Source organism: Schistocerca americana, chromosome X (assembly GCF_021461395.2).
Source record: "Schistocerca americana isolate TAMUIC-IGC-003095 chromosome X, iqSchAmer2.1, whole genome shotgun sequence".
Taxonomy (NCBI): Eukaryota; Metazoa; Arthropoda; class Insecta; order Orthoptera; family Acrididae; genus Schistocerca; species Schistocerca americana.
This window is the reverse complement of record NC_060130.1, coordinates 482,973,435-482,976,124: the sequence shown is the minus strand read 5'-3', so window position 1 is coordinate 482,976,124 and position 2,690 is coordinate 482,973,435.

The following is a 2,690-nucleotide window of genomic DNA, read 5'->3' as shown; positions in this document are numbered from 1 at the left end:
ACTCATCTGATCAGGCCACGGTCTTCCTGTTATATAGCGTCCAATCGATATGGTCACGAGCCCAGGAGAAGTGCTGCAGATAATGTCGTGCTGTTAGTGAAGGCACTTACGTCGATTATCTGATACCATAGCCCACTAACGACAAGTTTTATCACATTGTCCTAGCGGATATGTTTTTCCCATGTCCCATAGTGATTTCTGCAGTTATTTCACGCACTGTTGCTTGTCTGTTAGACTGACAATTCTATGCAGACACCATCGCTCTTGGTCATCAAGTGAAGGTTGCTGGCTACTGCATTCTCTGTGGTGACAGATAATGCTTCAAATCTGGTATCCTTCGCACACTCTTGATGCAGTGGATCTCTCAGTACTGAATTCCGTATCGATTTCTGAAACGGAATGTCCATGCATCTACCTCCAACTATCTCTCCATATCCAAAGTGTGTTTATTGCCATTATACGGCCGTAATCAGGTTAGAGACCTATTCTCGTGAATCACCGAGTGCAAATGAAAGGTTCCCCAATGCGCTGTCCTTTTGTACCTTGTGTACACGACATTGCCGCCATCTCTATATGTGCATATCGCTATCACATGATTTTTGTCACCTCAGTGTACCTGCCTGAAAACACCTGTAAGTGGTGGAGCAGTTGAATAAAAAGGATTTTTTTTTAGACGATACCACTTATTGCTAACGCTACCTTTATGTTCTTGTACATTATCTGAAGCACGTATAAAACCATTTCCTTTGTGTTCTTCATGGTTCATTTGCTTCAGTCGTCAAACTAAGGGGCAGTTATGCTTTTTGAGACTTATAATTGAATCATTCTTGAAAATTTTACGAAAGCAATACGCTTTTTCATGTGACCAAAACACTTTGATGTAAACAATGCTATCTATATGCCCATAATTTCGGGGGAAATCTCCATACCTTCAATCGCCATTCCAACATCGTCCCAGTATTTTCCGCTGTAATAGTGCATTAATCATACTGAGGTTTATCAAGTGTTGGCACAAGTTAGGTGAAAGCACCCTATTATTGGGTATCATTTTTAAATTGAAAACTACCCTTTTAGTTATGGAAATTTTGCAGTACTACTACAGGAAAATTAAATACTACCCTTACAAAAGTCTTATTAAAAGATTTCTGTTTCAGTAACAGCAGGACAAAGAATTAAAACGTGTAATTTTAATCCAGGGCGTAATATGGTTCCTATTTTCGGATGTTCTAATTGTGGTTCGTAAATAAAAATTAAAACTCCAGAACGAGATTTTCACTCTGCAGCGGAGTGTGTGCTGATATGAAACTTCCTGGCAGATTAAAACTGTGTGCCCGACCGAGACTCGAACTCGGGACCATTGCCTTTCGCGGGCAAGTGCTCTACCATCTTTTTTTTTTTTTTTTTTTCGGGCCTCCTACCTCCCCTACAGCCCGTCCTTCCGCTCGCCATATTGTGCCTTCTTCGGCTAGCTTCTGTGCTATGTTTGTTCCATAAGAGATAGTTGACCAACGAAGTAAATGTGTACAAGTAAACAAAATCCCTTCTTTTGGGGTTGTGGAAAGATAATAGGTCCGCTACATTCTTCCATCATTGTGCGGGAGCGATTTTTATAGGAGAGCCAGGCGTACTTCAGCCTGCTGGCGTCTCATGTTTGCGTCAGCAACCTATTAGTGCTGCTACACGAGGGCAAAGGGTAAACGAAATAGCCACCTTGTTGGCGTAAAAGGAATGAGAAACTTAATAGATAATTTCATTAAAAAAAGTAATCCTGAGATTGTACAAAATATCGTTTAATCGTTCTTCAGCTCTGTCGGTAGGACAAAGTTCGGTTCAAGAAATTTGCGTAATTCTCTTTGTATTTCTTTTGTCGTTCGAGCTTTTGATGTTCTGTCATCAGGTACATCCAATAGTCTGCTGCACTCTTCGTCATAGCCGTTGAGATGTAATGGACTGTCAGTCCTTTGAGCCAGTTGGCTGACCTTCTTTTAGTGTTAGGATATGGCACGTCATCTGGCAGAAGGACGTGTGTCGGTGTAATGGTGTTAGGTGACGTGCGGAGCACATGCGCTAGTTTTTGCCTGAAGAGATTCCACACGTCTTTCACATCGTCACAGACGAAACGATGTTCTTCAGTGTCGACGACATTGCAGCTGGGACAGTTTGGTGTGTGTGCCAGACGTATGGCGTGCAGTTTAGAGTTGTTGGGGATTTTTCTATTGACTGCGAGGTACCACGTCGATCGCACATTGGATGGTAGATGGGGGTCAGATATGTTTTCCCATATGTTTTTCCAGTTATAATGTCGAAACTTGTTTTCTATTCGATTGCGCAATTTTCCTTCCAGCAAGGTGTTGTAAACCTCCTTAACCTGATATATGTCCTTCTCCGGTATTCTATGGCGTACATAGCTGTATTCCACAAGAAAATGTTTATAGTGGTACAGCTCGTGGTAGATGTGATGCACGTCGATTTGTGGATCTCTGCTGACTGGGGTGATTTCACGTAAGAGATGAGCCACTAAGGTCCGCGGTGATCGTTGCCACTGTTTATAAGTTTTGCTAACGTATAGCGCTTGCGCTTTGAGGTAGATGTCTGTTAGATACAGCCCTCCATTGCGTGTCGGTAGCGGCAAGGTATCATATGAAACCTTAAATATCTGACCTCTGCTGACAAAATAACCAAGCCCTGCT